Below are 15063 nucleotides of genomic sequence, written 5' to 3'. Positions count from 1 at the left end.
GCGCTATTGGCCAGATACGACCGAGCCCATTATGATGAGTTAGAAACCATCATGCACCATCTCCCAGAAAAATACAGAAATAGGGCCAATGAATTGATTCAAGAGGGTAAAACAGAACTAATACCTCTATACGATGTGCCTTAGACGCAGCAGACAGCCTCCAGGGCCATTAACACTAGTGTCCTCCTCAGTCGCCATGCTTGGCTCAGTTTCAGGCTTTAAGCCTGAGGTACAGGCCTCCATTCTTAAACTATCCATTTGACCAAGAATATCTATTCAGTCCAAAGGTAGATGAGGCCCTAGAGAAGATGAAGGACACGGATACGGCGAAATCTATGGGAGCCCTGCCGTCACACCCTCCTAGACGCTCCTTTTGCCACTCCTCCTTTCGGGGTACCGCCAGAGGCTTCTCCACAGATAGCGCGTCCACTTCCTACAAATCCCCTACTCAATCCACATTCACAAGTGGTTATCAAAGAGGCAGATATAGGGGCAATAACAAAGGCAGAGGCAAAACAAATACCGCCCGCTCTGCCACACCGCCTACCCAATGACTTCCCCCTGCTCCCTCCAGACCATCCCACTCCGGTCGGGGGCAGGCTACAAAATTTCCTTGAAGTCTGGGAGACCATCACCTCAGACAGATGGGTGACCCAAATTATTCGTTCAGAGTACTGCCTAGAATTAACATCTACCCCCCAAACATTCCACCCAGGCAACGCCCAATGTCACAAGAACATTCCACGTTACTAAAACAGGAGGTAATCTCCCTCCTACAAAAACATGCCATAGAACAAGTCCCGGCCAATCAGCAAAATTTAGAGGTCTACTCCCTGTATTTTCTGATACCAAAAAGAGACGAGACTCTACGACCTATTTTAGATCTCAGGCCTCTAAACACTTAAATACATTCGGACCATTTTCACATGGTAACCCTTCAACAAGTACTTCCGCTCCTCTCCCAGAACGACCTTCTCACCACACTGGACTTGAAAGACGCATACTTTCACATTCCGGTACACCATGCTCACAGAGTACCTCAGATTTGTAGTGGACGGGCAACACTACCAGTTGAAGGTGCTCCCATTCGGGGTCACAACAGCACCAAGGGTATTCACCAAGTGCCTAGCGGTAGTGGCGGCACACCTCAGAAGACAGCACATTCACGTCTTTCCATATTTGGACGACTGGCTAATAAAAGCCACGTCCTACAACCAGTGTGTACATCACACCGCCACCACAATCCAACTACTTCACCAGCTAGGTTTCACGGTAAACCACCAAGTCCCAGCTAATACCATCCCCCACAAAGCAATACCTTGGTGCCACCATAGACTCCTCAAAAGCCATAGCCTATCCCAATCCTGCCAGGATTGCAAGCATCCAGGCTTTGCGTCAAAAATTCATACCTCAACACTCTCTCCCAGCAAGAGTATTTATGCAACTAATAGGGATGATGGCCTCTTGCATTTTCATAGCGCCTCATGCAAGACTCCAGATGCGTCCACTCCAGGAGTGCTTAGCATGCCAGTGGAACCAGGCCCAGGGGCAACTGACAGATCTGGTGTTGATAGACTGTCGCACCCATCGCTCTCTGCAGGGGTGGAACACCACAAATCTTTCCAAAGGTCGACCGTTCCTGGACCCGGTTCCACAAATAATCCTAACAGACGCATCGCTCTCCGGCTGGGGAGCTCATCTATTACACCTCACAGTGCAGGGCACATGGACGCTGCAACAAAAGTTACTCCACATCAACCATCTGGAGTTACTGGCAATCTTTCTAGCCCTAAAATCCTTTCAGATGCAGATTTTAGGCAAGACAGTCCTCATTCGCACAGACATGACGGCCATGTACTACATTAAAAAACAGGGCGGCACTCTCCACAGCTCTCAACTAGCACAGAGCATATGGAGATGGGCAATTCCACACAATCTTTCTCCTAGCCCAATATGTCCCAGGAGTCCAGAACACCATGGCAGATCTACTCAGCAGACAGACGCAGCAGATCCACGAGTGGGAACTTCACCCACAGGTTCTGCACCCGTTCTTTCAAATGTGGGGGCATCCACAGATAGACCTCTTCGCCACCCACGAAAGCAAAAAATGCCCAAGCTTCGCCGCCAGATACCCACACCCATTGTCCAAAGGCAATGTGATATGGATGAACTGGTCAGGCAAATATGCGTACGCCTTTCCACCTCTCCCACTAATTCCATTAGTGGTGCGAAAGCTACAACAGCACTCCCTCTCACTGATTCTAGTAGCTCCAACGTGGGCCAGACAACCGTGGTACACCATGCTGCTGGAACTCTCGGTAGTGCCACACCAAAAGCTACACCTCTCACCATGCCTCCTAACCCAGAACCATGGAGAGATCAGGCACCCGGACCCAGCTCAACCTTGCGATCTGGCTCCTGAGATCCTAGAATTCGGATACCTTAACCTTCCCCCTGACTGCATGAACGTCATCCGAAAAGCCAGACGCCCTACTACTAGGGCCTGCTACGCTGCAAAGTGGAAAAGATTTGTTGTTTACTGCCATAACACAATCAACCCTCTAGACTTATCTATATATTATATCCTTATACAAGCCTCTGAAAAAATCTAGATATCTTGGATAGGATCTTCCCTATTCTCAACAAAGCAGTTAGCAAGAACACAATCCCCACATCTCACCTTCTCCAGCCTCTAGACGACATCCCAATGCCACGACAAAACCACATATCAAATGCCTCCAAACTGACATCCCCTCACACTCCCAACCAGCTCTTCCTCCCAGCCACGGTGATAACATCCACAACCGGGTCACAAGACCCAGGAAGGGCTGGGCCGCCTGCCGCTAACAATCCTTTCATTACAGACACACCCACTGATTCCTTAACCCCAATCACAACAGTCGCTTCCACACCCGGATCCTCCGGCCTAGAAGGGTCCGGATTAATCATATCCACCAATCACGGCAATGTTGATTCAACACGGTCATCCCTGTCGACCATGAATAAAGCTCTCAACCCGGAGTCCAAAGACGTATTGTCTCTACCCCCACCCGACTTAGATTACACAGATCCCCGGACCCCCTGTCTAACACGACTCCTGATCCGACTTTAACGTCTTCTATTCTCATTCCATCCATTCGAACGCAACATAATATGGCCAGTCCACACACCGACTGGGACTCCACGACAAATCTCACTCCTCTTATCACGCCGTCCCCCATTGATGATATACCCATAAAACCGGAGAACCTCCTCACACACACTGACTCCACCTGCAGACCACCCTTTACACATATTGCTAACCTTCCTAACTCCATCTGGTCTACACGATTCAATGAGTTAGCCTTAGACCTAGCCCATCTCAAGAATGAGATGCATAACCTATCTACCATCACCAATGAACTACTTAACGTGCACTGAGCCACCAATGCTACTGTGAACCAAATCAGTCTCCAAACTAGCAGGCTCCTCCCCGAGAACCCAATCCACGAGAAATCTAGGCAGACCGACCTAACCAGTCCACAAATTAGTAGTCTGATCCCCAAGATCTTAACCCCTGACAACATTACTCAACTTAACTTACCTTCCTCCTCTTGGACTTCGAGGACAAACGTTGAACTATCCGACAGCAAAATAGATGACCTTATCTTATACCTTAGCAATAGATAAAAGTTCATCACAATGTGGTTATATCCAATTCACTCAAAATAACCCCTTCAGGGGACCTACCCACAACAACAGATCTGTAAACAGAGATAATCTCACTAATATCATAGAGCAGACTACCCCAACCCAGTCTATTAAGATGAAGTGTGCTCTCATAAATTGCAGATCAGCTAGTAAACATGCATCAGACATTTTCGACCTCCTCATAGAGAATGATTTAGACATTATCTTCCTCACCGAAACATGGTTAAACAGTTCCTCCGCTCCCATCCTTGATCTATTGGTTCCTCCTAGTCACGACCTTATCCGCCTAGACAAACGTGACACCCGGAGGGGGGCTAGCCTGCATTTTTCGCAACACAATCTCAGTCAAGCAAGTAGACACCATCACTCTAACTTCCTGCGAATATCTATGTATCGATATCTCCGATGATGAGCGCCTCGCCAGCAAGATTCATTTATTCTACCACCCCCCGAGGGATAACCTGACTCATCGAGTTAAAAGAAATTATTTCCTCAAATGTCAATTCACCAGTACCACAAATTTTCCTGGGTGACTTTAATCTCCACTGGAACAATGCAAACGATCATGGTGCAGGAGCTCTTAACTTTTCTGGCAGAGCACGACTTATCCCAATTCTGCGACAGTCCGACACACAACAAGGGAGAGACACTGGACCTCATCATAGCTAAATCAAGCCTCATCTCATTAGAATCCATCTCCCCTTGTGACTGGACTGACCATCACAGCATTCTCTATCAATATCGAAGTAATGCCAAAAAGGAGTCCACCTCCAAAAACAAAACAATGGAAAAGGAACATACAGAATATCAACCCCATCACCCTGGTAAACCGATGCAACTCCGCCTTGACCCTCACAACGAACATGGAGGACATCCATGTACTCACAACTTTTTACAATTCCACGATGCTTGAAATCTTAGAAGCTACAGCATCCCTCCAAGAAAGTTTCCGCCAAAATTTCCAAACCGTGGTGCAATGACTCCCTGAACTCGGAACGTCGCAAACTAAGAGCTGCTGAACGACTATGTAAATCTACACCCTCAGACGCCCACCTACATCACCTTAGAACATTAAGAAACTCATACAACAGATTCTCAAGACCAAGGCAGACTTTTTCAGATCCCAGCTGAACCAAGCAATCAACCGGCCCAAAAAACTATTCGAAATCGTCAAGCAACAAGCTCGCAACACGGCTAACTCTACAGATCTTAACGAACTAGCTACACCTTCCTGCGATGAACTTGCCATCTTCTTCCGTGAAAAGATACAGGCCATCGAGCTCGACATAAATTCTAAGGTCCTCCCACAACCTGTGGCACAGGACGCTAAAGCTTACTCCAAATTCAAGGCCCTTTCCAATACTCCAGGGGAAGTCACTAAAAACAATGCCACTTGGAACACCGAGCCAATACCTGATCTAAAAATCTATAACATTCTTCTAGCAATCAATCCCTCCAATCACTTCTCTGACCCCCTTCCTCCTGCCCTATTCAAAATGATAAAAACATCCATCCTTCCTCTATGGGCAAAAATCGTAAACGCTTCTGAGGCAAGGCTCCATACCAGACTGTCTTAAAATTGGAAAGGTTACGCCTATACTAAAGTAATCGGACGCCATCCCATCAGATCTCAACAATTACCGCCCTATATCTAACATCCCCACCCTGGCCAAATTGTTGGAGAAATGTGTACAAATACAATTATGTAACCATATCGAGAGCTACAACCTCCTAGACAATCGCCAATCTTGTTTCCGTCAAGGTCACAGTACAGAATCTGCACTCACACACGTTTGATGACATACTAGTTATGCTTGACTGCAACGAATCTTGCCTATTGATACTGCTTGAACTATCCTCCGCCTTCGACACAGTTAAACATTACAACCCATTGTCCCTATTGGAAGGAAGGATGGGCCTCTCTGGCACAGTACTTCAATGGTTCTCCTCGTTCCTTAATAACAGGACACAAAGAATCAAGATGAAGAATACACTCTCAACCATCAGTGGTCGACATAGGCGTTCCTCAGGGCTCAGCCCTATCCTCCATTCTCTTTAACCTTCTAATGGAACCCCTAGCGAACGCATTGAAATCAGCGAATATCCTTTACCACCTATATGCGGATGACACCCAACTATATTTGAAAATCTCCACACCTGAAGACTTCCATCTCCCTCAACTCCATTCTACAGAACACGCGAAGCTGGCTCAGGAACAACCACCTCATGCTCAATACTAAAAAAAACAGAATTCATTCTAATCTCCCCACCTAATCACACCCCAAAGATAGAGCAGTGGATGAAACACCTATCCGTCTTTGAATGTGCTCCCCTCATCGATTCCGTGAAATCCCTGGGAGTCACCATACACAAACACCTGGATATGAAGTCGCACATCAGCAAGGCCACCAAGGGAGCCAATCACCAGATGAGTTTACTAAGGAAACTTGAACCCTTCCTCCCGCATAGCGACTTAAAAATGGCGGTTCAAGCCTTAGTGTTATCAAGACTAGACTATGGAAGCACCACTCTCTGTGGCCTCCCCAGATACAAGCTGGCCCCGTTGAGGGCTTCACTTAACGCTGCTGCAAGATTGGTATCCGGAGCTAAAAAATAGCTACATTTCCCCGGCCCTGAAAACGCTGAACTGGCTGCCATATGAGGCAAGAATTAATCTAAAAGTTGCCTTCATGACCCATAAAGCACTACACAACAACACCCAGCTACCTAGCTCAAAAACTAGAACGATCCGGAGGATGCAGACCATTACGAAGCGCGAGTTCTCTACTTCTGAAACCACAAACCTTCCATAAAAAGAGAATTGGTTGCAGAGCCTTCTCAGGGATCGCCCCAAAGATGTGGAATTCCCTACCTCCATTGGTTCGGGGAATCTCTTCCCTTACAGCCTTCAAAAAAGATGTAAAAATCCTCCTAATGAACAAACTTACGTCCTAAGTCCTGACCCTATACTGGCTTCGAGCCACCGATACGATCCGCATATTACTGGATACCCTGTGTGGATGGAAAGAATACTATTGGTCTGGTTTTATCCCAATACAGCCCTAAGGCCCAATAACCTTACTGTCTGCAATATGACGTTTCCCTCTGGGATCATGTTCTCGTCCACTGGTCTACTATGTCATCTTATACCTGTTATCTTATACCTTTTGCCTCTACTGTAAGTAATGACGAATATCTAATGCGTGTATATTTATCTTTTATGTCTCTTTCTATATACATACTGTAAAGCGCTCTGATTCCCTCGTGGGTCACGTTCGCGCTATATAAAACCTTATAAATAAATAGAAATAAATAAATCTATATAGCACATCATATGCTACTTGCTCCATCTACAAAGGTGTAACCTAGCATACACATCCATTCGGTTACACCTCGCAGCAATTGCTGCTTACCTACAAAACAGACAGCACCTATCACTTTTTAGAGTGCCTGCCATTAAAGCCTTCATGGAAGGCCTCAAGCGGATAATTCCCCCCCCAGAGTACCACCCTCACCTCTGTGGAACTTAAATATAGTTCTTACAAGGCTAATGGGACCGCCCTTCGAACCTTTGCATAAATGCGAACTGCAATTTCTCACATCGAAAACAGCCTTTCTTGTAGCCATCACTTCCCTTAGAAGGGTCAGTGAGATACAAGCACTCACTATACAAGAACCTTTTCTCCAAATGCACCAGAACAAGGTTGTCCTCCGTACCAACCCAAAATTCCTACCCAAAGGCATTTCTCCCTTCAATCTGTAGAATTACCGTTTTTTTTTCTCGCAACCTCAAACTGTTGCAGAAAGGGCTCTACACATGCTAGATGTTAAAAGGGCCTTACTTTACTATATCCAAAGAACACAACCTTTCAGAAAGACCAAACAACTGTTTGTCTCTTTCTCTCCACCACATAAAGGCAACCCCATCTTTAAATCTGGGATAGCTAGGTGGATTGTAAAATGCATACAGATTTGCTACCACAAGGCAAAACTAACGCTATCTTTTCCCCCTAAAGCCCACTCTACAAGTAAGATAGGGGCTTCTATGGCTTTTCTAGGGAACATCCCATTAGATCTCTGCAAAGCAGCGACATGGTCGACACCGCACACTTTCACTAAAAATTACTGTGTAGATGTGCAAACCAAGCAACAAGCTAGTGTGGGCCAGACTGTACTAAACACTATTCCAAACCACTGCAACGGATGCCGGTGGTCGCCGCTAGGGTTGGGTACTGCTATATAGTCTATGCAAAAGTGTGTAATCTGCAGCTCATATGCCTCGAACGGAATATGCTGTTTACCAGTATGCATCTGTTCTTGGCATGTAGAGCTGCAGATCTACACACGCCCACCCGCCTCCCCGGCTACCTGTATCTGTTCCAGTCTATCTTATTTAGATGCAACACACATGGGTTTCTTCACTATTACTACGCTCCATCTTTCCCTGCTGGCGAAAAACAATCTGAGGATGGAGCCGAAGCCCATGCGTAATACGAACCAAGGGAGGAGTCACCGACCTCATGACTTCCAAAGACTTTCCAAGAGGAAAAACAAACTGCAAACATCCGGGTCCAACACCAGATGGCGATCTATGCAAAAGTGTGTAGATCTTCAGCTCTACATGCCAAGAACAGATGCATACTGGGAAGTAGCATATTCCTTCATCTGGATATGTCAACTTATAGTTAAATTTCCCCGTTACCTTCATCGCATTTGTTGGACCTTCGGGAATCCGAAGAGGATGATGGGATTTACGGAGCAGCGCAGTAGTCAGAGCTGCTCGTAAAATGCCAAGACTTTGTATGTAGACCAGCAATACTACTAGCCATACCTTGCACCACCGCGCCACTGTTACTATGAATACCAAGAACCTAGTCATAGACAAATGGCTTATCTTCCAAATTTGATAAAAGATCTCCAAACTATATGCTTGCAGATTACAAGCAAAGATTTCCACCTCAAGAGATTCCCCTAAGAATTACCGGTACAAATTCCTGAAAAACCCACATCACCTGTGACACCTACAGATCCACAGGAGACTGTTCCTGTTGACCATTCTCTTCAGATGAACGTGAAGAGGGCGAGATCCCTGTCATTTGTTGACCCCTGGGACAACTATATTATCCCTATCCGTCACATCATCCAGCGGACTCTCCACCAGAAGATGTAGGTGGTTTCCACAACTTGTTGGAGCGAGCTTCTAATAGATTTCATCTCATCATGGAGGTTAAGCTTACAGAGTGCTTCCTGTATGACTAAAGAGGAAACCAGAAAGTCAATGCGCACAATACCATCATTGACTGTTTGGCAAGAGGGGGTAAAAATGTTGACCCTTGCATCCATACCACCAGTACTAGCTCACATTGAGAAATACAGAGCCTCGGAAAACTCTCCTTTAACAGGACATCCGTAACTGCATTCTGTAATCTCGCAGGCAGCACAAAGGAGGTCTAGGAACCCTTCCACCCCGATCTCCACTCCTCCTGATAAAGGACGTAAACTTGATTTTATTGTTTCTCCACTATGGCTGCAACCAATATCAAAGCAACCAACGCTTTGGCCATCATCGGACGTTACAACAGACAAATGTGGTCTGATATGGCTTCCCTACTAGATCTTATCCCGGAGGACTGACAACAGGAGGCCAGAAAGATGCTCACAGGAGTGAGTAGCCTCAAACTATTGATTCTGCTATGGACCTAGCCAATCGGGTTTTTGTCAACTAGCAAGGGCGACTGTATTATGTTGACAGGGGTGGTTGAAGGCAACCACATTTAGACCAAAGGTCCAAATGAAAGTTCTGGATATGGCATATGATGGGGAAGCATTATTTGGAAAACAGATGATGCGCTTCTCTATCAAAGATATGGACACTGCCATGTCATTAGGTTCCCTTCAATACAGGAAGATTCCTTTCAAAGGAGCTAAGGGTTGTGGTTTTTCCACTTACAGAGGGAACTACCAAAGAACGCAGCAATATCAACCTTACCAGACAGTGTAGGCAATCCTACCAACCTGCTGCATGCCGTCAAACTACTATGGCTGGTTTCTCTCGCCAAGGGGGCTGAAAAAGAACATAGACCCAAAGCAAAGACAACTGAAGAGGACAGTGATTTTGTCAGGGTACCAGCCTCCCCTTCAATTTCCCTCCTGTGGGTGCGAAGATATCCAGTTTACTCCAACATTGGGAGAGCATAACATCAGACCGTTTGGTACTAGATCTGGTCGCCTTTGGTCACACATTGGAAGTCATAAAAATACCTCCAACTTACTTCACCATCCAGAGAACCCCCCCCTTCATCTCCCCCCCCCCCCCCCCACCCCCCCTCCCCTTCTCGTCTTCAGTTATTGTAGAAAGAAAGATTATGCTTGTGTAAGGCGCCATAGAGAAAGTTATAACTCTGTAAAGGGGTCAAGGGTTTTATTCCCGTTTCTTTTTGATCCTGAAAGTCGGGGGAATGGAGACCGATTTTAGATATCAGAAAGTTAAATTCCTGAGAAAGCAAACTTTCAGGGTGGTAACTTTAACCAAGATTCTACGACGTCTCAACCAAGGAGATTTCATGACCTCCCTCAATTTAGAAGACTCCTGTTTCTACATCCCCCATCCATCGAAAACATCAAATTTCTCCAATTTGCAGTGGCGGGTACCCACTATCAATTAAAGGTTCTCCCATTTGGTCTCCAGTCTGCTCCCAGGATATTCAAAAATGCCTTGCACCTGTGGCGGCGGCTTTACGTTCTCAAGGTGATCAAGTATTCCCATACTTTGACCACTGGCTGTTAAAAGCTCCTATGCAAAACAAGCGTCCAAAACCACCAACACTTGTTTACAACTGTTCAAAAAAACTAGGACCGACTGTCCACATCAGAAAATCTTCCTTCACCCCCAGCAAAACAGTACACTTCCTGGGAGCCAGGCTGACAAGAACGGTTTGCATTGAACCGTGTCCAGAGGAACCTCAAATACGGCGAAGTCTGTTGGCAAAGAGAATTTCAAGAAAAAGGTCCATTTCAGTGAGGCAATACAAGTTGCTACTAGGAATGTGCTAGTCATTGATCTGGTTCCTTCAGCCAGACTCAAGATGAGACCTCTCCAGGAAGAATTGCAATAACAATGGGATCTTTCGAAGACCTCATTCGCATTACCCCAGCTATGAAGACCGCAATGAGATGGTGGCTTCATACCCCGAACCTTTCAAAAGTATGGACTTTCTTACAGGAAATACCAGATTTCATCCTAACGGATGTTTCCATGGACGGCTGAGGTGGCCATCAGCCAGACCTTCAAATTCTGCAGTTGTCTCCTCTTCTGTCCAGGGACTACGGTAAAGTAGAGCCTACAAATCCGGAATCCCTACATTTGCATGCCTCGCTCCTGAATTCCTTGAATTCAAGGACATGAATATTTCTCAGAAGTGTAGAGACATTCTCTCAATCTAGAGCGGAAAGCACCGATAAGACATACAAGCTTAAGTGGAAAAGATTCTGTTTGTTGCCATCGAAATAATCTTAATCCATTTCAGGTATCCCAACAACAGATTTTATCATATCTTCTTTCTTTGGCACAATCAGGCTTGGCTTTCTATTTGGTTAAAGTGCATCTAGCCTCCATCTCTCTATAGAAGAGCTTTGAGTGATACTTCTCTGTATGCATCAAGTCGTGTCAAACAATTAATGAAAGGATTATTCTGTGTTTTCCCACCAATGTGGGCACCTCCCCCGGAACGGAACCTAAATGTAGTTCTCGCACAGCTTATGAAAAGGCCTTTTGAACAAATTCATTTTTTTTAAAAACATTTTATTCAGCAATTTTCAGGTACACAAATAAGACATTGGGATTAAGGCTTACAGCGTGTGATCAGGTGCCGATAAATAGAACTGTTAGGCAGAGTTCCCGGTGCAGAGTTCACCATGCGTGGGCCATGGGGAATTGTCAACAGAGTATGATGTTCGAGTTCTCAGGGAAGTTATGCGCTGCACCGTCAAGGTAGGAGAACGACATCCCAATAATTTGTCCCAGTCCGAGCTTTTTGAAGTCGCAACAAACCAGAATAACTTACCCCTTCCTCCCATGTAACCCCCCTCTTCCCCTCCCCCACCCCTCAGGCATGTTTAGTCGTCATTATTTCTGTGGAGAATCCTACCCATCCATACAAGACAACAGTGATTCCGCTAGGGAGGTATCTAGACCAGGGAAGCTGCTATGGACTATAGATTGTCATTCTCCAATGTCACCCCAATAGGGCATCAGTTCAGGTCACTCACAGGTCCACTCAGTCAGGGTGTGGGTCGTTATCTGTCGAGCGCTTGAGCAGCTCAACTAATGCCTCCCACTCTCTGCATTTTTTCATTATCCAATCTCTGGGCCATTTGCAGCCTAAGAATTCCCTCAGTCGGCCCATTTTATAAATTCCCTCTGCCATCTCAAGACACTAGGAGCACCGTCCGCCTTCCAATGGCTGGTAATTTCTCATTTAGTTAGGACTAACCCCAGGTCTATAAATTTGCTGGTAACTTTTTTGAACCCATTCTTAAAGTTGATTTGAAATACCTCGCATGGAAAGTCGCCCTTCCGGCCCTTACTTCTGCCAGGAAGGTGAGCCAGATCCAGGTTTTCACAATCAAGAAACCTTTCTTGATTTTCAAAGACCATGCTGTAATTTTAAGGACTAATCCCACGTTTATTCCTATAGTGCCTTCTCAGTTCCACCTCAATGAGCCGGTTATATTCCGGTATTACTTTCTGCAACCAACTCCTGCGGAGCAGGCGCTGCATACACTTGATGTCAAATGCTGCCTTAAGTTTTATCTTCAAAGAACTAAAGACATTCGAAAAACCGATCAACTGCTTGTTGCTTATGGCCAAGGCAGAGAAGGGACTGCTATAACAAAAGCCACTATTGCAAGATGGATTTCTACTGCGATCCAATTCTGGCATTTGAAGGCTAACCAGCCTTTAAAGAGAATGGTTAACGCTCATTTACTAGAGCGGTTGCAACTTCAACAGCCCTATTCGCAGGGGTGACGTTGGAAAAGATTTGCAGCACTGCAACCTGGAGTACCACACATACTTTCACGCAGCACTATTGCCTGGAATCCGCACAGGATGCTGATGCAGCAGTAGGCCAGGCAGTGCGTTGCCATCTTTTCCATTAAGGTAAACCTCTTTCTTTTCTTTGGAAATGCGTCTGTTTTACTCTTTGATAATTGCAGATATTAAACTGCATAAGTTTAAATACATATGTAAAGGAAAAATGTACAGCATTTCTTAGTAAGGTATGCAGTTGGTTACATTATCTTAAGGTTTTTTTTTTATCCTTTCGGTATAGATGTGTGTATATATGTATTTTTTATATATTTTTATATAGGAAAATTGTTGGTTTCAGAAGTAATGTCTGCCTTGAAACCTAAGATTTTGGCTTGATATCTGCAAGTCTCCCACCATCCGCTATAGACATTCTAGAAAATTGGATGGTACTGCTTACTATTCTGATTCAGGCATGTGAATCTATGAAACATACCCCAATACTGGATAAGGAAATAAGTTACTTACCTGTAACTACGGTTATCCAGTATTGGTATCTTTCATAGATTCACATGCACCCACCCTCCTCCCTGTAGAGGCAGTTTGTTTCTATATCAGGACAATCACTTCTCACTTGTGCTGGGAAAATCTGAGGGAAACTGCCTCTGCTGGGAAGGTTCTAGAGGGTGCTGCGGATTGGCTGCTTTCAGCTTTTGGTCCTTTTTTTTTTTTTTAAAAAGCACATTAATGGGTTATGATAGCATGGCTCAAGGCCATTGTCGCCTATGGGAGTTCTGGAATATTGCTTGTTTTATACGTTGGACTCATCTCGATGACTGGGATGATTCAGGCATGTGAATCTATGAAAGATAGCAATACTGGAGAACCGTAGTTACAGGTAAGTAAATATTTTCTTCTGCGCTAGAGGCTCTCAACCATGCCAGACCGTCTTGTTCTGAACCATGGAGAGATTTGGCACCCCTCCTACCCCTGGACACTCAAACTTTAAATTTTGCTTCAGAAGTCTGTTTGGTTATCTAAACATTCCACAAGAATGCATGAACATTCTCAAGGAATCATGCAGACCGTACCTCTTTGCGCATGCTTCGCTGCAAAGTGGAAGCGCTGAGCACACTACTGCATTGCACAGCACATTGACACTTCAGAAGTCTGTGTCAAGGATCTAGTCTGCGACTTCCTACACTTAAATGTGGGTTAGCATGCACTTCCATCAGGATGCACTTTGCTGCAGTAGCTGCCTACCTTTAGAATGGAGAACCCATATCCCTCTATAAAATCCAGGTCGGTTTTTATGTAGAGTGAAAAGTAATTCAACAGCTGGTCCCCCCTGGCCATTGTGTGGAATCTCAACATTGTACTTACTAGGCTTATGAGACTGTAGCAACTGTCTTTTGATGTGGTTAAGGTCTTCTCCATTTACTGTAGTTTCATACTGTAGTGGGAGCGCCTGGTGTCATGCACATGCCTGTCTCCTGCAGGGAAAAGCAGACATTTGAGTCCTATAGTTCTGAGTGGCCCTTTCATATCGGACCCTGTGTAGAAGTTAATACAGATGTGTACAGGGAGTTTTTTTGGGCTAAATATCCCCAAGGAGCTATGCAGAGCTTAGACTGATTCATTCTTAGGAGAAATTTAGTGTTCGAGGCATAGGAGCTGCAGATTACACACTTGTGCATAGATCGCCATCTGGTGTTGGGCCCGGATGTTTGCAGTTTGTTTTTCCTCTTGGAAAGTCTTTGGAAGTCACAAGTTCGGTGACTTCTCCCTTGGATCGTATTGCGCATGGGCTTCGGCTCCAGCCCCATCGGGCTCTGATGTAATCTTCGTGCTCTGGTTCCGAACAGCTTCCAGTTCGACGATCGACACGCAATCCTCACCCCGATTTGCGGTATTGTTTTCGATCGCGATCTCCCCACTCGACGCGCCTCTCATCGGCAAGACCTTCGGTTCCAGTCGTCGACGGCAGCCTTGGGGCATTCCTAAGTTCCGGTCCTGGCTAATGGAAAGGACTCCATTTAAAGTGCCCTTGATGTGGGTCAAAATTCCCCCACACCGATCTCCACGAGGTGTGCAACCTCTGCCTCTCCCCTGAACACGAGGCTCGAGACTGTCCGGCGTGTAAATCCTTCCGATCCAAGAAAACGATTCGGGACCGAAGAGCCAGAAGAACCATGGCACACACTTCGGCGATCCCGGACGACATCTTCGGGGAAGGCTTCCCACACCGCACCTTCGGGGCCGGTAAAGAAGCCAATTAAGCCTTCAGGCGGCTCGGACTCTAGCCAGCCCACCGTCTGAGCCGATAAACACCCTTCGGCACCGGA

The 15063-nt window shown here is 45.8% G+C and overlaps 1 protein-coding gene across 5 annotated transcripts in view; it reads left to right on the top strand.

The window, feature by feature from the left end:
• Positions 1 to 15063, top strand: part of CPEB1 (cytoplasmic polyadenylation element binding protein 1) — a 493259-nt gene that overhangs the window by 458071 nt on the left and 20125 nt on the right. The window lies entirely within an intron of this gene.

Source organism: Triturus cristatus, chromosome 3_1 (assembly GCF_964204655.1).
Source record: "Triturus cristatus chromosome 3_1, aTriCri1.1, whole genome shotgun sequence".
In the NCBI taxonomy this organism is placed as follows: domain Eukaryota; kingdom Metazoa; phylum Chordata; class Amphibia; order Caudata; family Salamandridae; genus Triturus; species Triturus cristatus.
This window is presented reverse-complemented; position numbering and strand designations above follow the sequence as displayed.